At 48.1% G+C, this 27,921-nt stretch overlaps 1 long non-coding RNA gene across 1 annotated transcript in view; it reads left to right on the plus strand.

Annotated features, from left to right (window-relative positions):
- Positions 1 to 27,692, plus strand: part of LOC132665400 (uncharacterized) — a 308,217-nt gene extending 280,525 nt beyond the window's left edge. The window contains exon 4 of the long non-coding RNA XR_013551467.1: positions 26,691 to 27,692. This is a non-coding gene — a long non-coding RNA (uncharacterized LOC132665400). The remainder of the gene's footprint in view (positions 1 to 26,690) is intronic.
- Positions 27,693 to 27,921: the final 229 nt, after the last annotated feature.

Consider the following 27,921-nt stretch of genomic DNA (forward strand, 5'->3'; position numbering starts at 1 on the left):
TGGGAAAGAGGGAAACCATGACCAGCTGGGGCTGTGCTGTTGGCCTGGGGTCCACTCTGTACCCTTCTCCTTTCTGCTCTGTGCCCAAGGAACTGGCCAGCATGGGCTGCCTCAGTGTGCTCCCTTACCCTGGGGTTTCTATGTGGGTTTAGCCAATGGGAGGCACCAGCTGGGAAGGAGGAAGGGGAGAGAGGCTGGGGTATTTCTTCCTCCGGCTCCTCTGTTCCAAGTGGCAGGCTTGAAGTGGCTGTTTTTCTGTAAGAAAAGCCGCATGCCCTATTGTAGCTCTCCCTGATGCTTCAGTTCTTGCCAAGTGCTGATGACCTTGCAGGCTTAAGAGGGGCAGATAGCATTTTCCTGATTTTCCAGAGTGTTCTGGACCATGCGTGCCTAGTTAGTTGCTCTTAACTTTGTCCACAGGGTTATGAATAAATTCTCCCCTTTGGAGCAGGCTGGGTCCTGCCAGGGGTCTGTTTAAGACAGAAACTGTGGTTTGGACCAAATGTCAGAAGGGGGTTAACCTGCTGTTTTTCACAGCATAATCAAGGGACAACAGAGTGTGGTGGCTAAGGATCCGAGAGGCTGAGGTCCTGATTCTATTACTTCCTAGCCGTGTGACCTGGTGCATGTGACGTCATCTCTCTGATTCTTGGTTTCCTCCTGCCTCAAGTGGGGATAACAGGAATACTTCTTGGGCTTCTTGATGAATCAGCAAGATGGCGTCTCTTAAGCACCTGGCATCTGGGAGCCACTGAGGAAAGGTGAACTGTTACCACCGTCTGTTCCACTTATCTGTTGCACATAGCCAACCACCCTAAAACCCGGGGGCTCGTGAGTCTGCCTATGAGCTTGTTATTGGGGCGGGATTCGGTGGGGATGACTTGTCTTTGTGTCACACATTGCCTGGGGTCTCTCTACTGGCAGGCTGGACCATCTGGGGGCTGGTTGGGCATTACTGTCTCTTCATGTTATCTCAAAGCTTCTATGTGTCCCCCCATCCCCACCCAGCACAGAAGTCTCAGGGCAATCAGACTCCCTCCACAGCAGGAACAGAAGCTGGGCAGCAGCTCAAGGATTCCTAAGATGGAGTCTAAGCCATCCCAGAATATCCCTTTCACCACTTTCTGCCAGTCAGACAAATCAGTAGGGCCAGTGGGGAAATTCCAGTGTGGAGGAATTCGATGCCACTTCTCAACAGACACAGAGAGAAGAATCTTTGGTCATCTACACTGTCATTCACTGAGGGGAGCAGTGTGGGTGGTTGTGGGCTATAAATAAAAAAGGGAAATTTGGGGATTTTTAGCCAATTTTTCACATTTTAGAAATACGCCTACCATGGGTGAATATTTACCATATGGAAGTCATGATGTCAGATACCATAACAGTCAGGAATCCTGTTTGGAGCTGATAGAAACCCAAGTCCAATTACTTTCAGCAGGAAAGAGAGAGAGAGAAAGAAAGAAAGAAAGAAAGAAAGAAAGAAAGAAAGAAAGAAAGAGAGAAAGAAGGGAAGGAAGGAAGGAAGGAAGGAAGGAAGGAAGGAAGGAAGGAAGAAATGGCAGAGGTGAATTTATTGGTTCATATAACTGGAAACTGCCCCAAAGTACCACCTGACCCAGGACTCCTGGATTCGTCAGGCTGTCCTTTTCTCCGACCCTGAGACAGACTCCCTCCATATGGCCTACTTGGTGGCCAGTGGAGGCTCTCAGTTCACATTCTTCAGCTGAGAGCCACCCTCTTTCTTGGAGAAAAGACCAGGAAGAGTTTTAATACTTTGGTCTCAGTTAAGTGCCCACTAATGTGGTGATGGGGAGAGAAGATTGTCAACCCTGACCAAACCCCATGAAATGGGTTGCCAGCAGAGAAGAGGGGTTCTGAGACCACGAGAGGAGGGAAATGGGGGAAGACAGGCCACAAAGGCAAAACCACTGTGGCCACAGTCTCTTACGGGCACCCCATCTGCTGCTGTGCTGATGTAATTCTGATGCTAACCACCTGGAGTTAGTGCAGACCCCACGAGTGGAAGGTGCATTCCCCAACAGGGCTGTCCTCCCTTCAGTTGCCAGCCACAAGCTTGGGGATCCCCAGGCCACCCACACTTCTGACAAGCTGGCTAAAAATAAGGGATGGTTCCCATGCCTTCTTCATATTTGATAATTCATAAGAATGATTGGCAGATTGCTATAGCTAAGAAAGTGCTATACGCCTGATGGCATTTTTCTCATTAAGGGTACAGATCAAGAGCAGCCGAACAAAGAGACCTGGGGGGGGAAGCTGGGGAGGATTCCAAAGGCAGAACTTTGATGCCCTCTCCTCTTGGAAGCGGGGTGCATCACCCTCATCGGATATTACTTTGTTCACCAGACAGAAACTTCCACCAAGCTTTGGTGTCCAGAGTCTTTATTGGGGTTTCATTACATAGGCATGAATGATTGAATCACTGGACACGTGTCCGAGCTCAGTCTCTGGCTGCCCCCCTCTTATACCAGGTGAGGCAACCCTCTAATCACGCGGTTGGTCTTTCCGGTTGACTGGTCCCCATCCTGAGTCACCTCAACTCTTAGCATAAATTCAGGTGTGATCCAAGGGGCTCATGAATTACAAAGACATTCCTCTGACTCAGGAAATTCCAAAGATTTAGAGTCCACCACTCAGGAATCAGGGAGAGAGGTCAGCCAAGTTCTTTATTCTACAACGCATGCGTTCGTGCGTATAAAATACAAAATTCCTAAAAGAAATGATCATGTCACCCGCTTAAAAATGAAGACATTGCGGTTATCTTAGGATCCACAGGATTTGAGCCCGTATTTTTTTGTAGCCCGTGTTTTAAGTTGTTTCTTGCTATAGCCCAGGGCCTGCCTCTAATGAGAAAGCTACTTTGTCACAATTCACCACCTCGATGTCCTCTGTCTCCAGTAGGGGAGTCCTAATTATTCCATGCTAAATGAGTAGTTGACTTTAGTGAGAGAATTCAACTTTTTTTTGTCTTTTGGAAGATTCTCAGAGTTCTTGTCCCCCCTCTGCCCGTTAAGTGCAGTGGGATGAATGGCTCTACCTCTTCAGGCTCAGTTTCTCCATCTGAAAGGCAACTAGGGCTTTGTAAGCTCTAAACGTGGCACCACTCACTGCTGCCACACTTTGCAAGGTGGAGGTGCCATTTACCATCGAGATGCTGGGAGAATATAATACCTTCCAACAGGGGAAATCCACACACAGAAATTCCCTTTTATTCATCTGTCCACAAATATTTTTGGAGTACTTGGGGGTGCCTGGCACTGCATTTGATACTGGGGATATGGGAAAAGAAGGGCAAATATGGAGCTTCCCTTTATGGATCTGGAGAATGTTGAAGTCAGAGATTAACTCTGTCATTCAAAACAGGGTAGAGGAAGTAGGGTGTGGGGGGCATAAGATAGAGGGATCTAACTTAATCCAGAGTCAAGGATGGCTTCCAAGAAGAGGTGGCATTTAAGCTGACACCTAAAGGAATTGAAAATGTTAGCAGGCTGTAAAGGAAGGGCACTGGTGGTGTCCCAGGGTGTTCGGGGCAGAGAAAGGAACCCGTATGAAGGTCAGAGCGCAAAGCTATCTTTTTTTTTTTTTTTAAATTTTTTTTTTTAACGTTTTTATTTATTTTTGAGACAGAGAGAGAAAGAGCATGAACAGGTGAGGAGCAGAGAGAGAGGGAGACACAGAATCTGAAACAGCAAAGCTCTCTATCTAATAGAAGGACTAACCACCTAGTCTGGATTTGGACCTCAAATTCCTTGAATGAGCGACTTGATGAGGATATATTAATTCTTCAGTTAAAATTTAAGCATCCGAGGAGCAAGGCCAATAGATGCTTTGGAAGCCTAGAACCCCATGTGGGGGACACTTGAGGTTTTCAATAAATTCCATTTAGCCAACAGCTCTTGGTTATCGATGGGAGCCAGGGAAGGGGGAGGCACACATTGAAACCAACGCTTACGGAGCGCTTGTGAGATACCAACCACCGTCCTAATTGCTAATATGAGAATTCATTCAACCCAAATAATGACCGTCTATCAAGTGTCCCCATTTCACAGATCAGGAAGCCAGGTCACAGGGAAGCCAAATAACTTCCTAATGTTCACAGTCGTTAGATTGTGAAGCCAGGCTTTAAATGCTGGACGTCTGCTCTGACCTACTGCATCCGGCCGGCCATATTGAAAGAGTAAGATAAAATGAGGTCTTATCCTTCAACTCAAAGCACTTAAAATAGTGGGCAAAATATTTGTGGGCAAGTCTTGTATAATCAGATATTTGGACCCTGAAGCCCACCTGGATCAGCTGTCATGAGCCAGACAGTAAGGAAACATATCAGCTAAAAATTTTTCAATGTGCCTCTGCACCAGCTACTGCAAAAGGAAATGGCTACTTTGGACAGTCTCATTTAGTTCTCCAATTAACCCTGGAGAGAGGGGCTCTTATTGTAACTCCCATTGAACCCGAGGTTCAGAGAGGTTAAGTAACTTACCCCAGCTCACCCGGCCCAAGGTGCAAGCTCTCACTGGTCCCCCTGAGTGCTAGGCTGTCTGTAGTCAACGATTCAGCAGTAAAGCCCATGCAGGTACAGCTCTAGACGGGATAGCATTGGAAAAGTGGTTAACACGGCTCCACGTTTCAAATGTGTGTGAGGACTGATGTTCGCTGGAGATTGTAGGCCAGGTCCAGACACAGTCTGGAGTCAGGAAGGTGTCTGCCTCAGTTGATAAGTTCCTCCCAGCTTTCGTACAGACAGCCGAATGCCTCACACCCTCCCCTGGCTCCTAGAGGAACGACTTTCACACTGAAGGGAGGTGGAGATGATTCTTATCTTGACACTTCAAAGAAAGCTTTCCCCCTTGACATCTTCCTGCCCTCAACAGTGCTGATGTGGAAACCTGGTGATGAAGGGGTTGCCTCGTCTCTTTGATCCTGGGGCAAGCTGGGCAATTCCAGCTCTTCCAGGCCTGAGGAATGCTGGGCCCCACTGGCCTTGCTTAATACAGCTTCCAATGGCTCCTTGACTTATTCAGTTTCATCCAGAAGAAATTGCTAAGAGGCAGGGACCAGATTTCAAAAATGAAAAGAACTCTATCTGGTGGCAGAGTCTGAATTGGGTGGACCATCTGGGTGGTTCTGATGTTGGCAAATGCTTCCTCTCCCCGGGTGCCAATTCTGGTCCTGCTCACGGTTCCTAATCTGCACGTCACAGACCCCCTTGATAATCTACTGAGGACTCTCCCTCAAAACAAACAAACAAACAAACAAACAAACAAAAAATGCACACAAACAGGGAAATTAGTGAGTGCGATTTCAAAGGGCTCACAGAGCCTCCGAAGTCCATCCCTAGTCTTGTTGGGGTTCCGTGGATTCAAGTTAAAGACCCCCGCGAGACCAGCCGCCATCACTCAGAACACAGAAGTGCTCAAACATGCTGTTCTAGAGTTGGGCACACCTGAGTTGGAATCCTTGCCGTGACCGATCCTACCTTAGTCAAATTGCCTCATCAACCTGCCCCTTGGTTCCTCCATCTGCAACTCCTAGCCCAACCCTCCTTTAGTTGTTGTGAGGACGATAGGAGTTCATGCCTGAAGAAAAGAGTGTCCAGTGTCTTATTGGTGGCAATAGGTCCATCGGTCATAACATTATTACGATACGATTTTCTGTCTCTTCTGGTCTTGATCCAGGAAGGAGACTCTTAGAAAAAGAGGTACTTTAGGGGGCACCTGGGTGGCTCAGTCGGTTAAGGGTCTGACTCCAGCTTGGGTCGAGATCTCACGGTTGGTGCGTTGGAGCCCCGCGTTGGGCGCTGTGCTGACAGCTCAGAGCCTGGAGCCTGCTTCCGATTCTATGTCTCTCCTTCTCTCTGTGCCTCTCCCACTCACACTCTGTCTGTCTCTGTCTCTCAAAAACGAATAAACGTTAAACAATTCTTTTAAAAAATAAGAAAAAGAAGATGAAGCACTTTATATACTCAGGCCTCAGTTTTCTCATCCCACAAATGGGTTGATTGCAGCCCAGTCTTGCCAGTGGTTGTTCTTATTAGGGGGTATGACTGAGCTAAAAGAGAATGTTCTTTAACTACAGATGCCATGAATATGTGGCTCCAAGATCATTATTCTGTTATATGGAAAAGTTTCTAGCTCACTCTGGAGTCAGAAGGGGGTCTTCTAAATCCATAAGCTTCGGGTGGGGGCTTCTTTGCTATTCCAGGAAGTCTAGAACCAAGGGAGCTAGCTTCTTGGTAGATTGCTAATCCCAGATATTTGTATAGTGCTAATTAATATTTCACAAAATTCATCTAGTCCAACGCATATTCAAGGCTTCTCGCCCCTGACTTCCTGGAAGAAGAAGATAAAAAGGAGTCCCCTCACATTACAAACGAGAGAGCAGAAACACTTAAATATTCATTAAGACCGCACATTTATCCGACCCCAACCCAGCACACCTAGGCAGCTCGAGACAAGGGTACAAGACAAAGATGCCGAGGCCTAAGAAAATGACCCATAGAAGGAAGAAATTCTGGTCCCCAGAATGCACCCAACATCCATCCATTCCCTAGTGGGTTGATGGCCCTTTGAACGACAGGCACGAGTGTAGACGGTGGAGAATCAGGGATGGATAAGTCTCCGTCTTGGCCTTAAGGGTCTTCCTGAAGAGGGAGACTGATGGCAGTGATCGTAGTAGGTGTCTTGTCACGCTCTTTACATGCACTGCTTCATTCAGGAAACGTGTGCAGAGCACCTACTACGTGTCAGGTGCTGAAGCCAAGCCGCTTACCTTTCCCTGGCATCCTGAACCCTGATGAAGTCCTTTTACCTTTGGCATGAGTGCATGAGGGAAGATAAAGACAAAACCGGACAGAGAGGCATAGGAAAGCCCGCAGGGGTCAAGCTGGGAATACAGGTTCCGATCGCCAAGAAGGGGGAGGCTGGGACAAGCAACGGGAGAAGGGACAGCGTGGGGAGTCGGGGGGGAGGCAAGAATCACCAAGGATCAGTAACCATAACTGTTTGATGCCCAATTGGGCTCGGTAACGGTGGAAGAGTGAGAGAGGCCAAAGGAATGAACCCACAGTTCATCAGCACACTGCCTTTCATTTAACCTGCATAATACACTCAGCAGATCCAATGTGTTTAACCATACGTGGATTTAAGATACGAAATTTATTCAATGTACCCAAGAGGACAAATGACAATATTCCATATATATGCATATGTATGTATACACATCCCCATCTACCCCACAAGCCGGTGCATAGTACATTGGTTCAAACAAATAGTACATGACAGTTTCGGTTTATTTTATTTTATGGGACAGACTCTTTAAGGGTTAGTTTTTAAAAAGCTCTCGGAAAGTTATGGGTCATATGACTACCTAGTTATATCGATCTCTTACATGTACTACACTAGTTACTGTTAATTAAATCCGTTAAGCGCTGCACCCAGGGCTATCTATGTAGCATCTCATCTGACGGCCAAGAACAGCCTTGCAAAGGGGATCGAGTTAGCCCCTTCTACAGATGAGGAAACTGAGGCTCAGAGAGGAGATTTTCCCACTAACCCTCTCTGCCTCTCTATTTTCCCATCTGCTATATGGGTATAATACTGTCTGCCTTGGGTATATTGCAGCCCCCCTCAGAATGTCAATTTCATCGTCTCTAAAATGAAAGATGGTAGGGAGAGTTGGGTAAATACAATCAGATTCTGGGCCTGGATGGGGAGCAAGTGACTTTCCCAGGAAGTCGTGGTGCCTTGTTCAGTAAGCCACATGTGCAACAAACCATGTGACTTTGGGGCACTTCCAGAAAATTCTCGGCAGGTGGCTAACCTGGGTATAATCCTAGCGAAAAGGGATCATTTGCCCCCTATGTTGCAGAACCAGAAGACAGTGATTTTAACTCCCAGCCTAGAGACTTGTATTTTAAAGGTTAATGAGAGATGTGGGTAGATAAGGATTAAGCCTTCAGGTCATACTATACCCCATTTAACAGAACAATACACTGAGGTAGAAGGGTTTCAGCACCCAGGATGCCTTCCAGACCCAACGACTTAGATTTATCCCTCGGAATTTAAACATCTGCAGATCTCCTCTTTATCTCTCTTATCAGTATGAATTCTGATGCCCTTTCAATTTTCAGGTAGTTCTGGCATCACATCTTTGATGCTCTTTATCTGGGTTCTCTTGCCATCAATGTCTGGAACCAAGGCTCAAACATCCTGCCTATAAACCAAAATAATCATGTGTGTTGCAAACTCCCCCCTTCCTTTGTTCCGATCCACTGTGCTAGTAAAATTTGGGAAACTGAGCCACAGGACAGCTGAGTTCCGAGGGGAAGCTATTGCTTCCATTCTTACTATGTGAAGAAATTCAAAGCCACGAATTAAATCCCGCCTGCCTTAAACTCATCAGATGGAGCGTGAAAGACAGGACACTTTCCCCAAACTAAAATCTGAGACGCAAACCTGGCCTGGTGCTCCGGTTTCCAGATTTAGCAAACAAAAGTACGAGATGCTAGGTAAATGTAAATGCCGATCAACAATGACAAAAATTTTAGTGCAAGTATATCCCATGTCATATTTGGGATATCCTTATACTAAACCAGTTAAATTTTTGTTTATCTGAAATTCAGGGTTCACTGGGTGCTCTGTAGGTTATCGGCAACTCTAGTGGGATCCAAAGCTTGAACACTGGTGTGGATTTAGAAGAAATTACATGAGAATGGCAAGCTATAGAAGATGGGTACCCCCATCACAAATATTTCAAGCTGGACTACTGGAGGAAACTTCTCCTGTGGTTACTTCTAGTATAAAAATCGCTAACACTGAGCAGTTCCCAGATTGCAGCTCTAAAAATGGAGGGGCTTTATGACTCACTGTAGATCCACAAGGTGGACGCTGTGGGCATGCCCATTTTGCGGAATGGAAAACAGAGGTCTGGGTGTCTTACAGCCAAGAAGTGGATTACACCACGGCTAGAGGTCCCACACTATTCCTCAACAGTGCCAAGGTTCTGCCCCCGAGTCTGTGGTCTTCCCCGTTCACCAATCCTTCCTAATTCCTTCCACACCCGCTTTGATCCAACTCAAGTCCTATCGAGCCAGCTTTAGAGAAATTGAATTTCCTTAATCGGTTTTCCTAGACAAATCACTTGAGCCAGGAAAACTCCAAGAGAGAATTAGGGGGAAGCTAGGAGCCTTCTCCTTCGGGCACTGCCACAGACAGGCTCTGCAGAGTTGGGCCAGCCCCTGGCCCTCTCAGAGCCTCAGTGTGGGCTCTGGAAAACAAAAGGGGCCACACTCCGTGACCCCCAAAGGTCCCTAACACAGTAGCACTGAGATTCTCAGATGCCCTGTCTCCTGCAGGCTCCAGCTTTGCAGCCTAGCCTCACACGCCCAGCGTCTTAGGCTGATACAATAGACAGCAGACAAATCCCATTACAGACCACTCTGTGAGTCTCCACTTTGTCACTGACTGTTATGTGACCTTAAATAGGCATTCTCCCCTAATCTCCCTAGGCCTGGCCTCTTCTATTAGCAGCTGGAGACAAGGATATTTACCTGTAATAAAGCTCTTTGAGCTCCTCAGATAAAGAGCTTTGCATCAACAAAGCTCAAGCGGATTTTTTTTTTTTTTAATGGACCAGCATCCCTGCTTTGTTTTGTGTTTTTGTGTTTCTTTTCTCCCCTACACTCCAGAGAAGTGCAAAGTCACGTTTGCCCTCCAAATTCTCTCCGGATTAATTCATGTGTTTGCCTCTGGCTTTGAATAGGGTCTTTTTTCTAGACCAGAGGTTCCCAAACTTTCCCAGTTCGGGGTGACTTGAGTGTCTCAGTAATTTTTTTGTTTTCCATTGTGCCCCACACGATTCTGTTTAGGAAGTCATTAGTTCCACAAAACTAAGTAATTAATTATGCCCTGGCAAGGCTGCATCCCCAGCAGTTAGCACAGTGTCTGTGACATAGTAGGGACTTAATAAATATTTGTGAAGCATCTATTTGAATAAATGTTAAAAATGGTGACTCAGCCTCAGAAGGTCTATGGCTCTGATTCCACATGTAGACTGAAGGTTTAAGAAAAAGGAAAATATCAGAGATTCATGGGTGGGGAAAATGAAGTGGAACGAATTGTCTTTGATATTTTGCTTCGTTCCTAACATGATTACTAGTAATGATGATAACCTCGCGCTATGGAGCACAGACTCTGTGCTCAGCACTTTCCACACGTGATAATCAGTTTACCTTCACTGATGATGCAGTGAACTTTCCACCTAGAATAGTGCCCGACATAGAGTACGCAGTCAACAAGCATTAGTTGAATGGATGAATGAATGAATGGTCGTAGGTTTCAGTTAATCAGATTGTTTGCTCTTAAGAAAGGAAGGCACTGTGAGGGGTGCCTGGGTGGCTCAGTTGGTTCAGCATCTGGCTCTTGATTTCGGCTCAGGTCGTGATCTCACAGTTTGTGGGATCGAGCCCCGCATCGGGCTCTGTGCTGACAGCTCAGAGCCTGCTTGGGATTCTCCTTCTCCCTCTCTCTCTCTCTGGCCCTCCCCTGCTCTCTCTCTCTCTCTCTCTCTCTCTCTCTCTCTCAAAATAAAATAAAAAAAGACTCTCTCTCCCTCTCCCTCTCTCTCAAAATTAAATAAAAAAGAAAGGAAGGCACTTTGTATGTTATAACATCAACCATGTTCCTATATTCTTTCCGTATCTAGAAGGCACTCCTACCATCACCTACCTTTGTACTTGGACACCATTCCAATCTGGGATGTATTCATCGTCACCCACACATTTTATGAACAATGGAACTGAGACAAAGGAAAGTTTATGGCTTATCTAAGGCTACACAGCTTCTGAGTGGTAGTCCAGAACTTGTTCTAGCAAAACATGTCTTTTTAACAGGAAGTATGGTGTATTTTAAATGTTTACACCTAAAAAATGAGAATATTTACATGAGAGTGTAACGCAAAACAATCATGCTATATACAAAATAATCAGACCTCATGTAGAGCAAATGCTTAGAAAAGACACACCTGTTCAAGGTTACATGAAGGTCAGCGCATCAATGGGAGTCTGTGTTGAACCTCATTTGAAGATAATGCCAATTTTTTCTTTTTAACATTTACTTATTTTTTGAGAGACAGAGACAGAGTGCAAGCAGGGGAGAAGCAGAGAGAGAGGGAGACACGGAATCCGAAGCAGGTTCCAGGCTCTGAGCTGTCAGCCCCGAGCCCGACGCGCGGCTGGAACCCATGAATCCATGGGTCGTGAGATCGCGACCTGAGCCGAAGTCGGACGCTCGACCGACTGAGCCACCCGGGCGCCCCGAGGCCTCTTTTTAAAAAATGGAAGTATAGTTATTTCCAATAACATTCACAGATGTTAAGCACACAGTTTGATGAGTTTTGACTAATGTGTACGCCCACGTAACTAACATCCCGATCAAAATGTAGATCATTGCCATTGCCCTGTTCTATCCTATTCGTTCACCCGGCTTCCCAAAGGCAAACCACTGTTCCGATTTTTACCGCTACAGACTAGGTGGTCTGATCTTGAACTTCATACAAACGATTCCCGCAGTAACTACTCTTCTGTGCTGTCTTCTTGTGCTCGATACGCAGTATTGTAGAAACGGTACTTATTTGAACGGTTGTACTCTGTGTTAATGTTTATGGGTTTCTGGATGTTTTTAATGTTATTATTCAGAGTGAGTTAAAATGCACTTAGTTAAAAATAATCTTATTAAGAAAATCAGAGTACAGGTGGTGTGCATGAAGGATTGCCATTTGAGAAATGTTGAATTCTGGCGCAGCAGTTAAGAGCATAGACGTTATGGCCACAGGTCCCTGCGTCTCTGGGTCTCTGCCGCTCGCTAGGTGAGTGACTGGGTGATAAGCCAAACCCTCATGTTCCTCATTTGCTAAATGGCTGTGATTTTACTAATCCTTACACGATTGCTGCGGGAATAAAATAATTGAATACATTTAAACCTTTTAACTCAATACTTGGTGTAGACCAGTAGCTCACTACATGGCAGTTATTATCCGATCCTGTATGGTAAGAGGTTAAAGTATTCGGATTTTCTTTTCGGCCTTAGATCTGGAACACTAGGACAACAACTACAGGCTACAACTTTCTTGGCTACTTCTTCCTGCTTCCCTTTGGATGAGCTCAGAGTACCCTCACCTGGAAAGTCAAAGGAGCAACGTGGGAGGACGGTCATCCCTCCAAAGATTCCCAGGGAAAGAGGAATTCCAATTTCTTCAAATTGTAGGCATTGGTTTCATACCCAAGCTGTGAGGGAAGGGGACATTTGTGTATAATGTATTTGTCTAGTGTTTTATTGCGTAAGTCAAGTTTCTTGCCACGGCTGGAAGCTGGAACTCTAGCCTCTCCTCCCCCGATATCAGAAATTTCTCTCTTGGCTATTCTCTTGAGCGTAATGTCACCTCCCGCCTTGAATCTGAGTCTTGCCATCCAGAATAATGTAAAAGTCACTCTGTCTCAATCTTGACCCGCCCTTCCCCTTCCCCACTGCCACAGTTTGGACTTGGTCCCCATGCAAGACTTTAGGGTCCCAGAAAGGAGCATCGCCATCTGTGGCGTCCAAAGCTTTGAGGGGCTTTCTCTCTGGCCTCGTCTGCCTCCACCCTGCGCCTATCAGCATTGAACATGCAGGCTCCCATCAGCATTGAAGTACTTGGAGCTCTTTCCTTTCTTGCTTTTGTTTTTTGCCTACGGATGGGAGCCTTTCGCCTTGTTTGTTCGGCCAACTCACCTTCATTCATCGTAGCCCTACTTAGCTATAACTTTTATTAAGCTTTTCCCATGATGACTGTCTTCCACCCCTTCCAGACCCTCGAGGAGTGTCTTCGAGCACTTCAACTGGTTCAGTGAGTGCAGCGTTCGGTGTGTCTGTCTATCTGCCTCTCCACTGATATTAACAAAAGCCAACATCGAACGATTACCGTGGATCAGGACTGTTCTAAGCACTTTATAATTTTACCTCCTCATTTTACCCTCGTAATATCCCTTTAGGTTAAATTGCTATTATTATTCTGGGGCGCCTGGGTGGCTCAGTCGGTTCAGCGTCTGACTTTCGATTTTGGCTCAGGTCGTGATCTGGGGGTCGTGGGATCGAGCCCCACGTCGAGATCTGCACTGGGCCTGGAGCCTGCTGAGGATTTTCTTTCTCTCCCTCTGCCCTTCTCCCCCATTCATGCTCTCTGTCTCCCTCTAAAGACAACTTCTCTTATTATCACCCCCATTTTACAGATGAGAAAACTGAGTTAAGTCACTTTTCCAGGGCTGCATGACTTGCCAGTGAGTTCCATGACGGTATAAATGTACCAAATATCAGATACCTACCCTTACTATTGGGATTAAGATGGTTGGAAGGTTGAGAAGCCTCGAGATTTCTGCTTTCTTACGCTTCTCCTTCTTTCTTGGCATGACTAGAGGAAGGAGAACTGGAAGTGTGGACAGCACATGTATGGCATCCAATTCAAATTTCAAATTCTTTTTTTTTTTAAATTTTTAAAAAAATATTTATTTTTGAGAGAGCGAGGGAGAGAGAGACAGAGCATGAGTGGGGGGGGGGCGGGGGGGCAGAGAGAGAGGGAAACACAGAATCTGAAGCAGGTTTCAGGCTCTGAGCTGTCAGCACAGAGCCTGACACGGGGCTTGAACTCATGAGCTGTGAGACCATGACCTGAGCCAAAGTTGGACGTTCAACCAACAGAGCCACCCAGGCGCCCCTCAGATTTTCAAATTCAATCTTTCTTGGTTCTGTGGTCAAAAGCTGACATCAGAAGTTTTTTGGTCTCAGCTTTTCCATTTATTTGCCAAATCAAGCAAAAAAAAAATAGGATATCCAATTAAATTTGAATTTTAGATAAATAACACATAACTTTTTAGTACAAGTATATCCCAAATATCGCATGGGACATACTTATACAAAAACACCATATTCATTGTTTACCGGGATGTCTCGTATTTTATCTGGGAGCCCTACACTTGGGATGATTCTCCTTCCCTGGCTGGGAGAGAGCTTACTTTTTACTTTGCGCCTGCTTTTTGCCAAATATTCGGCATCGTCCTTCATATTCATGAACTCCTCTCAAAAGCCTCGGGTAGGTGGGTGGGTATTAGCTGCCTCATTTAATGTTTTTTTTTTTTTTTCCTAAGTAAAAGCTACCATTTATTGGCTTGTTGTTATCATGAGATGGATTAAAGACGCCTACAAATCCTTTGACATTTTTTTCCACTGTGAGGGGTCTCTATGCCTCCTCCAGGTGAAGCAAGAGACGTCTGTGGTCTGTGATTGCTTTGGCCAATAGAATATGGCGGAATAGAATATGGAATATGCTTCCCACTTCCTGTCTCTTGGAAGACTCGTTCTGGGGTCAAACCAATGACCATACGAGTCGTCTGACTACTCCACATTACTATGTTGGGAGCAAGCCCAGGACACCCAAAGAGGCCCTGGAGGCGGGGGTTTAGGGGGGGGTGCCATACAGAGAAGGAGAAGCCCAGGTAAGTAAAAAAGCCATCTTGGAAGCGAGTCCTCAGCTAAGTGTGGGTGGATCATAGGCAAACTGCCCAGCTGAGCCATCCCCCAACTCTTGACCTGTAAAATCAGGTACGCAAGGAAGCGGCTATTTCAGACGACTGTGCTTCAAAGTTACTCATGATGCAGGAATAACTAACTGGACCAAATCCAAGACCGTCCAGTGCTCCGGCCCCCCCCCCCCCCATTGGTTAGCCCTGTGACCTCGAGCCTCAATTTCCTCACCTGTGAAACGGGGATAAGCCCCAATGCGTAAAAAAAACAAGAGAAACCGAGGCTGTGAAAAGTTTGCTAACTTTCTTGAGGCCCTGTAGCCAATAAGAGGATGGGGGGGAAGAGCCATCATCTGCCAGACTCCGAACCCTGGCTAGCACTGTTCCGTTCTTTCTCATTCTTGCTAGCTTTGAAATAGAAGCCTCTGTTTCCCCCCTCTGCAGGACAGGGAGGCTGATAGGACCTTCTTTATAGGGTTATTGTGTGTATTTAAAAAATGTAAAGTGCTTAGCATAGCGCCGGGCCCGTGGTGAGCCCGCAGCAAACCCTCGGGATTATTATTATTTTATTATGTCCTCTGCCAAGGCTGGCGGGACACATCCATCCTGTGCTGCCTGCTTTCTCCGGGCCTCTAACTTGCGGGAAACCTCATCAGGAGGGCATCTTTAACTGAACAATCCAGAGCACTACATGTTAATATTTAATGCATTCCTGAGGCCCTCGGAGAGGAACGTGAGAAAAATCCTGTAAAAATCTATCAGTGTTAATAAAATACCACCCAACAGGTTGGCCATTACCAGCAATTAAAGTTTTCAAGCCCGTCAAGTAACTCTCGGTGATGATCTGTGCAGCTCCCTTTTCCGCCCACCTTTCTGCATCTTTTATGGAAGCGGGTGAACCCCAGGCTCCAAGTGATAGCCGAGAAGTTCAAAGTTGGCTTCCAAAAGAGGAGACCCTTTCAAAAGGAGCTCTCCCACCTTTTCTGGGCTTCTGAAGGTCAAGGGAAGTGAGGGAGGAAGGAGCAAAGTGCTGTCTCCCTGCCCTTTCCTGATGGGAGGAGAAGGGAACTCGGGTTTCCCTGGAGGTTAATACATGCCAGGACCCAGGGTTGGTGCCCTTCCCATACATCCCTTATGAAATCTTCACAGTAAAAAAGAATGGCTTCACGGGCTCCTTGCCAAGTGGAAAGAGGTTCAGAGAGGTGAAGCTACTTGCCTTAGGTCACACAGCCAGTCAAGGGCCGTGCTAGGATCGGAACGTAGGATTTGGAGGTCCCAGAGCCTCCAGCGGTCATTAATGAGAGGCGCTCTTCAGAATCATCCGGGGAGCATTTTTGGCATTTGTGTGCCTAGCTCTTTGCCAGCCAGACCTACCGAACCAGAAGCAGCGGGGTAAGGGTTTGCCATCGGAACGCGCTGCCCTGGTCATTTTCGCCGCTCTCCCTGCCGCATAAGAACAACTGAACTGCGTCGAGCATGTTTGGTGAATCGTTCAAGGGCATCCTTCCTCCTGCCACCGAGCTGCGTGTGCCCCGTGACCCGTTTCTGTAAGGACTCCTTCAGCTGCTCACTGTGGGAGCTGGTCCCAGAGCACAGACACTGGTGAAGGCGCCCGGACCTCAGACCAGCTTGGGTTTGAACTCCCGTCCCTCACTTCCCAGCCCTCTGGCCCCCTGACTCCATCCACCTGAGTGTGTTCCCACATCTGCAAAATGGGAACATTGGTGCTTATGAGGGGGGTTGTGAGAACTGAATAAAATAACATGATGTTTGTAGAGAACTTTCCAAAGCCTCCTGGTGCAGAGAAAGTGATTAAAACCCGGTAGCTACGGTGACCCCACCGAGCTGAACGCTTTCCTGTAGGTCTTCCCTCTTTCTTGGGGGAAAAAAAAGACTTTGTGTTTTTTAAATTCTTTTCTGATGTCTGTCACTTGGAAAACAGGTGTGCTGGCTTTTAGTGGTCAACTTGAGTCATGTTTGGGGTGTTGCTGAGTTAGGCGATGAGTCTCCTGGCCTTCCCGAGGCTCCCACTGTAATACCAGTGTCAAATGCAGTTGACCGTGGGTGTGTATTTTGGCACACTCAAGTGTTGGCCTCTTAGCATCCACCAAATCCAGCCACATTTAGAACAGCAGAGCTGGAGCGGAGTTCCCAGCTCATTTACAACCCTCCCCCCATTCTACGGGTGGAGAGACTGAGGCCAGGGACTGAAAACTGAGGTTCTGTGTCCATTGGATGGATGTGATGAATCGCAACCAATTCTCTCCTTCCTTTCTTTCCCTCTCTCCCTCCTCCCCCCTTCTTCCTCTCTATCTCTCTGATTTTTGCCCTCCCCTTTCTTCTGTTCTGTCACACATCATTCATTCATCACATTATACTTACAAAAGTCCTACTATATGCCCATCACAATGCACCCTTGAGACCTTTTTGGTTGCAAACGACCCAGATCAGTTTCAGCTAGCTTACGAAACACAAAAGAAAGCCATTTGTTGGATGGCGTGAAAGGATCTCAGGATATCCTCATTTAGCGGGACAACCAAGATTCACCAAAGGAAGGGACAAGGGCAGCGGTGGGACTTCAGTCGGAAGGATCATGGTCTCTGCCCCCCACGCTGCCATGACGCCTGGCCTCTCACCTTACCAGCTACCGATTTCCAATAGAGACTCTCATCGGCTCAGTCAGGTGACTGCCCCTGGACCCATCAGCTATGATCACATGGGCAGGGTCACATGATGCATCACTTAGTGTGCATTTATAAGTAGCACAAGGTCTTTGTGGAGAGGCAAGGATACCCAGGGGGCTGGTGGCCACCTCTCCAGGTGCCTACGGGCGTCTATCCTGGGCTGCTGGGAAGGAAATGAAGAGTCTGTCCTGAGCCTGACAGGTGTCTGTCATGGAAGCGGCCACGGTCACTCTTCATCCATTCAAGCCTGCGTACATGCAGCCCCAGCCCCCACCCCCAATGGCAAGTTCAAGGGCCTCCCCCAGAGCCTCGGCATCGTAGGCATCTGCCTTAGTCAAAACGTGCTAGGTCCTGCTGTGGTAGCACGCTTACCCCTTCGTCTCCGCCTCTCCCATGAACAGGGACTCATTTCTCACGCACCCTTCCTGCCTCATGCGGTCACTCAGGGATCCAAGCCGAAGGAGGGTCAGCACGTGGGGGTCGCTGATTCCCGCAGCCAGGCAGGACAGGCGATGTTGCATCGCCTACAGGATTTCCCCCCGTTCAGCCTCGCAGACACACGTGCCACTTTTGTCCACATTTCCTCGGTCTCAGCGGGTCACGTGGCTTTTCCTAAGGGCAAAGGGGCTGGGAGATGTGGTCTCCTACAGAAGCACCCACCAGCGGTGATGTCGGTCACAGGACTCCCCCCAACATTTGTTCCGTGGAAGGCTAATCACGGCTGATAGTTTTGAGCCCTCGCTCTGTCTCAGGCGTTGTGCTAAAGGCACAGCAGCTGCTCGGTGGCCGGGCAGGGGGATCGAGGCAGGCAGGAGGCCAGAAAGCAAGAACTAGAGCGGGATGGAGTCCCTTTGGGGCAGGGGTGGGGGCAGAGAACGAGTTGGGGAAGCGGCCGAGGTCTTGGAGCCGCATCTTTGGTTCTGGAAAGAAGAAGCCATCAGGCAGATAGACGAGGGAAATCCACCCGGTTCGGAGAATGTCCACACCACACGGCCGGGGCCTTTGCCCGTTCCCTGCCTCTATCATCAGTGCCTAGAGGGCGTCTGGCACGTAGAACACGCTCACAAAACACTTTTCTTTCCACGGCCTGTGAGTGAAACGAAATGAGTCACGATACAGCATAAGCTCTACAGGGATCCAGTTTGCTAATGTCAGTGCGGCGAAGCAGGGAGATCAAATCATGGCCGACAAGCGGGCAGGGGATGTCTTTCTGGTTTTCCAGAAGTTTGCAAGAATGTCGATCCCGGGTCCCGGAAGCGTCGCGGAAATCCAGGGCTGGCGTCTTTCCGAGCAAGCCACGAGTTGGAAGAAAGCAAGTCAGGCAGTCCCCAGTGGCTTCCCGCTCTGAAGGTGCGGGGTTTGGGGAACAGCCGGCTGTTCCTAACTGGGAGCGAGCTGTGCGTCTGCCCTGTCAGTGTCCTCCTGTTTGGGAGACAAGAACAGATGACGGGAAGGCAAAGGATGGACGTGAGCAAGTGTCACGCTTGCAAAGCGATTGCCGGAGGGTCCCTGAGCCGGGAGACTGGAACTTTATCTCACTTAAATCCCCCTGCGTTTTCCCAGATGAAAAAGGTATCCTTTTCTTTGGAGGGCTTGCTTTTCCTTTTCAATTGTGCCTTCTGTGCCCACGGCATTCTGTCCCCATCGCACTAAAAAGAGAGAAGCGACGGCTGTCTCCCGGCCTCTTCTTTTATAAGGGAATTTTACAACATCCTTTCAAAATATGATCTGGGAATTGGGTCACCGGTCTTTGAGATCCTTCCCAGGAAAGTGAGTTGTTTTTATGTTGGTGTTTTGGTGCACACTCCTCTTCTGGCAACTCTTTCACAGATGATGTAACAGATAAGAAATGTGTCCCAAGCCTGTGCACGCCATTTTCCAAACTTGATTTCTCAGACTCGTGAACCCTTTGGTTCTGCAGCCCCTGATCGCGGATCCTGCTCCAGCTGGATCGTGCCCAGGAGCCCACCAACTGGACGCGGAACTTTTTCTGCGACGTGTTCTTTCTGCCTCAGGGTCCCCTTTTCGGTCTTTACACATGCCACCCGGCAAGCAAGCTCATCGCCACCCTTCAGTGTGTGACCTCAGCTGTCCCCTCCCTCTGAGTCGGTGCTGGACCCAAGGTGAGGTGGTAGAACTGAGACCCTCGAACGTCAAGACCCAAGTCCTTTCCATCACGCCGCACCACACGAGAGTAAGAGAGAGTCACTCCCACGAGCCTCCTGGTGCACAAGAGAAACCCAGATCCTCGTGGCTGACATCTCTTACGTTCCCAGTTGGTCCTAAAACAAAGGCCCAGACTGGCCACCTCGGGGACAGATCCAACCTACTTGGGAGGAGGACGGGGCGGCGGGGGGGGGGGGGCTACAGCATGATTTTCTTTTTAAATAAAGAATTTGGGGCAGCCATAAAAATCATGAAAATTTCACATGAAAAACAACTCACCCGCGTTTCTGATTTCTCTTGAAAAAACAAAAAAATCGGTAGCCGTGATGACACCTGGCATTTTCCATAGCGTAGGAACCGAGGCAGGTAGCAACTTCCTCTTTATTTTTATGTCATCAGTATTATCTTTTCACTGAAGTAGGGTCGACACACCACATCCTTTTAGTTTCACGGGTAACGTCAGTGACGCCATATTTCGATTCGTTGTGAAATGATCCCCTCAGGAAGTCCAGCTGCCATCTGTCACCAAACAGTTATCACAACACTATTGACTAGGACTGCCCGTCCTGTACATTACGTGCCCGTGACTTACTTGTTTTGTAACTGGAAGTTTGTACCTCTTAGCCCCCTTCACCTACTTCTCCAACCCCAACCCCTCCCCGCTCTGTTAAACCAACTTTGTTTACAGGATCTGTGAGTCCGTTTCTGTTTTATTTTGTTTGTTCATTTTTTTGTTTGCAGCTGAAATGAGAACTATGCTCCAGAGCTCAGCGGAGGCCCCATCTGGGCCACATTAATCATTATGTCACCTTCCTGGCTCTGAAAGGCATTTGAGCTTACGACTCTTGCTTACATGTCACTTCTTCCTTCAATTTTCTTATTGAGTCTTTGGGGCATTTTTTTTTTTTTTTTTTTTGCTCTTGTTTTCTTTTCTTCCAGGTTTTAAACACACTTATTTACTGAGCTTCCTGTTTATTTGTAACCCGTCGCATTGTATTTCTTCCTTTCTCTCTTTTTTAAATAGCTCTGTTTATGCTGCAACTGCTCCGTGGGACATCCACGGCAGACATTGCTAATCGATCCTGACTCCCCCCCCTCCCCCCACCAATAAGCTGGAAGATGCTTCCATTGCCCGTTGTTCTACCGCACAGCAGCAGGCAGCCACTACTAATCGATCAGGGACGGAGCCCGCAATGAAACCCATTCGTTGTTCTAAATGTGTATCCATTGAAACTCCCTAAAGGCTGAGGTGTAAGTTTTATTCTTTTATACTTATCCCCTATCCCTTAAGGCAGATCTAACCTGAGACTTTCCAAATGCAGTGGGAGAATTGAGCTCTCCAGGGCAGTCCGTCTCTGAGCCCATCCCTCTGCCCACGGGGGTCTGTTGGGCTTTAGAAAAAGGGGCCAAGCTCCCCGAAGGGAGGAGAAGAGAAGGAAGAAAACAGCTCCAGGAAGGAATGTCTGGTCTCCTTGTTTTTCTCTCCCTCTTGCAAAAAAGAGCAGAAGAAGAACAATGCAAGCCAGCCAAAAGCTCACTAATGCACTTGACCCTCCAACAGAAAATTAATTCCGACCTCACACCTGCCGGCTGTGTTGCCCAGCTTTGTCAAAATGTTGGCATCATCAGACCGGAGGTGATATGGCTTGAGGGCACCCGGCTTCTGCCACTTTCCCAGGCTGGGCTGAGTTAGCGGGAGCTGGCAGGAAGCACGCGGAGGCGCCGGCCCTGTCAGCTTTTCACTGTGGATTAGGCTCCCCTTCTGTGGGCTCTGGAAATTGTTATCACTGTCGAGCCGATCCCGTGATTCTTACCAGGCTCCCTGACTGCACAGGCTTGCAGAGGCGCAGGCTTCCCCGGGGTCTTATGCTGGAGGGTCCGCAGACCCTGTGTGTGTGTGCGGGGGTGTGTGTGCGCGTGTGTGTGTCTATGTGTGTGCGAGCACAGCCACGTAGGAGCGTACGTGTGAGAACGCGGGCATCTGATTGTGTTTGTGAGAGTGCGGACATGTGGCAGGGTATGCGTGAAAATTCAGGGCTCCGGGACCAGCCAGTGTGTGCGGATGCGCACGGGTGTGCAAATGGATATATATGTGCACGGACACGGGCATGCTTGTGTGGGTGTGAATGTGGGTGCACGAGCGTAGGTGTGCACAGACATACCCAGGTGGGCGCCTGCGAGGGTGCGTGTCTGTGCGTGTCCATGAGGGCGTGTGTTTGTGGGTCTGTGCGCTTTGCCACGTGCACACATGTGCACGCATGGTTAGGGTGTAGGTGCTCATGTGCACGAATGTGAACAACACACAGGGGTGGTGTGTGCAAGTCTAGGTGCTTAACAGTGAACATTTGTGCATGTGTGAGGGTTATGTGTGCCTCTTTGGGCACGCGTCCACATCCGTGCGTATGTGGGGTTGTTTCTAGTGCTATCTGAGTGCGGAAAACATCTCAAGGCATGCTTGGGCACCAGCAAATCATAGACACCAAACTCCCTTCCCCCCTTTGTAATGATGTTGAGATCTGTTTAAGGTAATTAAAGTGGCAAATCCCGGAAGGTTCTGGATTTCTGGACTCTTATTATTTCGATTTTAGATCATTATTTTGAAGTTAACGAGGTTGCAAAGAACATCATCTTCGCATTGTTTGGGGGCTAATCTGGCCTCACTTTCGTGGATGTGATTGTGTGTGTGTGTGTGTCCACATCCATATCTGCGTGTTTATTCATATGAACTGTAATTGCCTGCGCAGGTAGTTCTCTGTGCACATTCTTGGTCCAGTTTGGTTTAATTTGAAAATATACACTGGGGAGAGAGGGGGAGATGAGTAAAACCCTGTCCCTGACATTAAGAGGTTTCCTTTCATTGGCTGACTCTAAACATCTGGCAGTACACCATCGTGGCTCTGCGCAGAGTTGGATTCTGAGACCGTGTCCGCACTCAGCAAGAAGCAGCCATGATTGATTAGTGATGTCTGGCACAGACATGGGACGTGGAGCTGGTAACAAGTGTGTCATTTGTTTGCCAGAATCAGAATATCACACCCAAGATGGTTCTTTGTGATCCTGGATTCAATTTTCTCATTTTATAGCCAAGAAAACCATGACAGAAAAGGAAAGGAATTGTTTAGGCAGGGCTGAGTCTGGAGTGAAGGAAGTGGGGAGCCTAGGGCACGCAATTTAAGGAGGCACTCACGCTCAGGTCCGTGCAAGTCCCCCCCCCCACTCATGTGACCCTGAGTGTGAGGGTGTCCCTAAATTGTGTGCCCTACGTGCCACCTTGGTCTCCCCTTAATCCTGGCCCTGGCTCAAAGTCACTTTTTAAACAAATCACCATACACTCCATTAGGAGGCATCACTGCTTTTGTATAGTAAGTTCTGTGACTGTGTTTGTTAACATTCTTCTGTTTTAAATTAATAGAAATCAACTGAAGCTTAAGAAAAATGGCGATGGGGTGTGTCATAGAACCCAAGAACAGGGGTGCAGACAGGATGAAGAAAGCCAAGGCCCTGGAGAGAATTTTGTTTCTCACGGTTGCTTCAGTTATTCTTTCTGGGCTGAATGACTTTCCCTGATCCACCAGTTATCAACTCTGTGCACTTGGGAAATGTCCTTGCTTTTCTCATCGATACAAGAAGAATAATATTCCTCACTTCCTTACCTCCTTATCTCATAGGAGTGTGAGAAGTAAGGTATAGAAACCACCCACGTGGCTGACAGAGAATACCACTCAATACATCCTGGCTGTCATTTTGCCACCATCACCACCATCATCACCACCACCATTATAATCATCATGATTATCATCACCACCGTCGCCAGCACCAACATCAGCACCACCGTCACCATCACCACCATCACCAACATCACCACTACCATCATCACCACCATCACGATCACCACCATCACCACCATCACCACCATCACCAACATCACCAACATCACCACCACCATCATCACCACCATCACCACCGTCACCAACATCACCACCATCACCATCACCAACATCACCACCATCACCGTCACCAACATCACCACCACCATCACCAACATCACCACCATCGCCATCACCATCATCACCACCACCATCACCATCACCAACATCAGCACCACCGTCACCATCACCACCATCACCACCATCACCATCACCACCACCACCACCATCACCATCATCACCACCATCACCATCACCAACATCAGCACCATCATCACCATCACCAACATCACCACCACCACCATAACCAACATCAGCACCACCATCACTATCACCAACATCACCACTGTCACCAACATTACCACCATCACCATCACCATCACCAACATCAGTACCATGATCACCATCACCAACATCACCACCACCACCATCACCATCACCAACATCACCACCATTGCCATCACCACCACCACCACCATCACCATCACCAACATCAGCAGCACCATCACCACCGTCACCATCACCACCATCACCAACATTACCACCATCGCCATCACCATCATCACCACCACCATCACCATCACCAACATCAGCACCGCCATCACCATCACCAACATCAGCACCACCATCACCATCACCAACATCGCCACCATCACCAACATCACCACCACTACCATCACCAACATCACCATCACCAACATCACCACTACCATCATCACCACCATCACCACCGTCACCAACATCACCAACATCAGCACCACCATCACCATCACCAACATCGCCACCATCACCAACATCACCACCACTACCATCACCAACATCGCCATCACCATCATCACCACCACCATCACCATCACCAACATCAGCACCGCCATCACCATCACCAACATCAGCACCACCATCACCATCACCAACATCGCCACCATCACCAACATCACCACCACTACCATCACCAACATCACCATCACCAACATCACCACTACCATCATCACCACCATCACCACCGTCACCAACATCACCACCATCACCATCACCAACATCAGCACCACCATCACCATCACCATCACCATCACCATCACCACTATCACCACCATCACCACCATCACCACTACCATCATCACCACCATCACCACCATCACCACATCACCACCGTCACCAACATCACCACAATCGCCACCACCACCATCACCACCACCACCATATTCACCATCACTGTCATCATCACTATGGCCACCATCACCACTGCCATCACCATCATCATTGTCATCATCCTCCACTTTCCTTACAAAAGCACGTTGGTCCATATTGGACTTATTTTTACCCAATTAATTATGGTCATGTTAGATGTGAACCTTCTTAGATCCAATTCCTGTTGACTGGGGCAACTGGTAGTTAAGGACGTGAGCAAGGCAGACACGTCCAAAGTTGTCTAAATTCGGGAATATCCTTGGTTTGGTTTTGTTGAACAGTGCTGAGGTTAGTGGGGAGTTATGTTCTGCCCTGTTTTAATGTTATCCAGTCCAGACCTGTTGAAGGGCCTAATAATGGTTCAATCTGCTCTATCACCTCGCCTACCTCGCCCTAGATTTTGAGGTTTGAGCCCACTAACTAAGGGCTGCAGTGAGTCCACAATTTGTTCTGATCTAGGAGATGCCACTGAGCCATGGGATTTAGGGTAGGTAGGGGATGGCATTTAGGTGCTGGGATGACAGGAGTGAAGGGATAGCAGGATTAGGGAAGGTCTGAAGTTCTGAATGTTGCTGAATCATGATGGAGGTGGGAGAGAGGAAGAACCCCAAACCCCAAGTAGAATGAAGAGCTGGGAAGAAAGATGGAAACAATGTGGCAGGAAGTCTGCAGTGAAGTGGCATTGTCTAATGATGGTGGTGAGGGATGGGGAGGAGGAGGAGGAGGAGGAGGAGGAGGAGGAGGAGGAGGAAGAGGTGGCCGAGGAGGAGGAGGAGGATAAAAAGAAGAAGGCGGGAAGGAGGAGGAAGAAAAGGAAGAAATAGACAAAGGAGCAGTAGTAGCTAATGGAAAAATAGATCTTGTTGTTAATGTGATGATGACCATAATTATAATGATGATGAGATAGAGATGTTCCCAAGGGATACCAGCTTCAGGGAAGCCAAATTCTAGTTGTGATAGACTTAGGGACATGGCCTCCCTCTCCCTCATTTTGCTCTAACCTGTAACGCACACCTCCTTCCCCCGGACAAAAAGGAAAGAAAGGGCACCGGGACCCCTCAAGAACAATTCCAGAGTTCTGGTTCAAAGGAGGGTGCTTGGGCTCAGAAAGCTCTGCCCTGAGGTGGAAAAGGGGGGTTAAGAGCAGTTGGTAAATAATTTACCTGGATGGCGGGGTGGAGGAAATTGCTGATCCCATATCACCAAGCCCAGGAGGAGGGGATGGGGCCCCTGTGACACAGGCACGTCCAGGAGTGGAAAACAGCGTGGGAGCTTTGCTTCCAATGCCGATATGGGTCCATCTCACGTCTTCCTTTATCCACCAAAGCCATGGACATGATAACTAAGCTAACTCCCCTGTGTTTATTGGGGGATTACCATTTGCCAGGTGCTGTGCTCGGTTTTTGCATATCTTTTAATCCTCGCACAAACTCTATGAGGAAGTTGTTTTTATTGAGTTGTTTTTATTGAGGTTATGACATCGCTGTGTTCAAACATTGCTAACGTAGGAAACTGGCAATTTCACAGGATTCAATTTATTGTGGTTTTTGTTCTTAGTGAAGTAACGTCCCCAAAGTTACCTAGGTCCAGTGTCAGGAGGAACTCCCTATCAAGATTAGAACCTCATGTGATCTAGGGGCGCCTGGGTGGCTCAGTCGCCTGAGCGTCCGACTTTGGCTCAGGTCATGATCTCGCGGTTTGTGGGTCCAGTCCCGCGTCGGGCTCCGTGCTGACAGCTCAGAGCCTGGAGCCTGCTTCGGATTCTGTGTCTGCCTCTCTCTCTGCCCCTCCCTTGCTCACGCTCCATCTCTCCCTCTTTCTCAAAAATAAACATAAAAAAAATTTAAAAAAGAAAGAAGCTCATGTGATCTGGATGCCTTGATTCATAGGCTCCTTCCACCCTTCCCTTCCCTCGTCCTCAGTTTCCTCACTTGTAAACTGAGGAGAAACCAAAGAAGCTGCCATTCATGGAGCATTTACGGTGCTAAGCCCTGTGCCCCGATCCACTGACCTCCTGTTCCCAGCCCCTCTCTCCAAGCATCGTCCTTGCAGGGTGTAAGGAAAGCTAAGGGAGCTGATGCACCCAGAGGCCTGAGTTCAGTGTCCCACTTGGGAGAAGCCCAGCTAATGTTGCCTTTACGATTTCAACCCCTCTCTTAGGAGCCCCCACACTGGAACAGGAGGGCAGAGTACATCCTGTTACCGGGAGTTAAGCCATCTTTCCTCCTGGCCCATTGCGAACACGTGCCAGTCAAGAAGAGGTCTCTCCCATGGCTCATTCCCAAGAAATCAAAGGCAGGAGAGGAACCCGGGTCCTCCGGATGTCTTCTTGACGATGGTCAACATCTCTTGCAAGTACAGATGACGCCTCACGGTGAGTTAAGGCCACGTGACGCCAGAGCCTCTTGCTAACACGCGAGGCAGGCAATGAAAAGAGGGGCCAGAAGGAAGCAAACGCTCGTCCCGCGCATTGGTGTCTCTTCGATGACTTCATTCTACTGTTGGTTCTTTGACCTGATCATTCGTTCACTAACCATTCACGGAGCAGATACTCTCTGCCAGGCCCTGCTCTGGCTGCTTCCAGTGGCCCCAGTCCCTCCTTTTGCACACGCGTGTGTGTGGCACTTTGAAGGCTGACACAATCGCCCTAAAGAGCCCCTCCTCTGCCAGCAGCTGGCCCAGCGCCGAGCACGCAGTAGGCGCTCAAACACTGGTGGGTACGTAAGCGATGAATCACCAGGATCCACTCCCGAAGCCGGGACGACACCGTGTATGCTGTATGTGAGCTAACGTGACAATAAATTATTTTTAAAAATTCGATTCAATCGTATCGTATTCGGAAAATATCTGTCAGGTGGAAGGGAAGTGGAATATCGAAGTTCCCATTTATTCTCAAGTCTGGCTGGGCTTTGGGGAGAGGAGAGGTAGGGCCTGTTTTTATTTGCTGTCGCTTTGGTTTGATTTTTCACTGTATCGGCTTCCCTGGAAGGGAAGGGGCCCCTCAGGTGAGCGGCGAGGAACCCCAGATCAGGCCTGGCTTATATTCTCATAACTTTCTCATATTACTGGCTCTGGATAACCACTGCAATAGGCCACCTCATTGTGTAAAAGTCCCCCAAGAATCCTGGCGGACCCTCTGACCATCCTAACTTCCCCCAAACGAACCCCCCAAACATAACAGCCAAGAATTCCCTAAAGCGAGTGACCCCAAGCACACAAAAGGTGCACAGAAGGCAAAAAAATAATAATAATAATAATAGTTCTCCTTCATTCTGCCTACGGGCCCGCGATGCAGCGCCATAAAGCATGTGATTTAGGATATTAAATGCCGTTGGTGATGAGAACGTCATGTAAGATTTGCTTTGCGACTTCTTTCTTCTCAAACTGTCAT

This window comes from Panthera onca, chromosome D3 (genome assembly GCF_046562875.1).
Source record: "Panthera onca isolate mPanOnc1 chromosome D3, mPanOnc1 haplotype 2, whole genome shotgun sequence".
In the NCBI taxonomy this organism is placed as follows: Eukaryota; Metazoa; Chordata; class Mammalia; order Carnivora; family Felidae; genus Panthera; species Panthera onca.